The sequence below is a fragment of the Phytophthora parasitica genome, assembly GCF_000247585.1.
Source record: "Phytophthora parasitica INRA-310 unplaced genomic scaffold supercont2.1, whole genome shotgun sequence".
NCBI lineage: Eukaryota > Oomycota > Peronosporomycetes > Peronosporales > Peronosporaceae > Phytophthora > Phytophthora nicotianae.
In genome coordinates, this window is record NW_008634126.1 from 808,446 (window position 1) to 808,978 (window position 533).

Below are 533 nucleotides of genomic sequence, written 5' to 3' on the forward strand. Positions count from 1 at the left end.
TCTTTGATGACGAAAGTACCACTCGTAGGTATGGATTCCGTACGTGTGCTCAGTGAGCACTGCTCACGTCCATTCACAATGCAGTACTGTACATATATATTATTATTAGCTATTACCACATGGACGTGCATAGTAGGCACTGCGTACCTACAATAGTGCAGGTGCTGTACAATATCTGATCCCGGATTTGTGATTCGTGACGTCCAGCCTGTAGGTTACAGACTGTAGACCCATATACGGATCGAAAACATCTATACGGTCGTGACGCTACGGTTTTACTAACTTTTTTGTTCTTACTAGATCATCTTCGACTCAGCTGGGAATACACTTCTTTTTACGTAGCGAAAAAAAACTAGAATTAGATATCAGAGATTCAGTCATGTGCGTAGTTGAATGTACATAGTACTTAGTACAACATAAGAATCTGTTACTTGGACCTCACGAGGACGGACAGAGCAATTAAGTGCAGACGATGGAGGGGGTGTATCGTGCCGTCGTGTTGTGGCACCAGTCCGATCCAAAAGCGCAGCCGC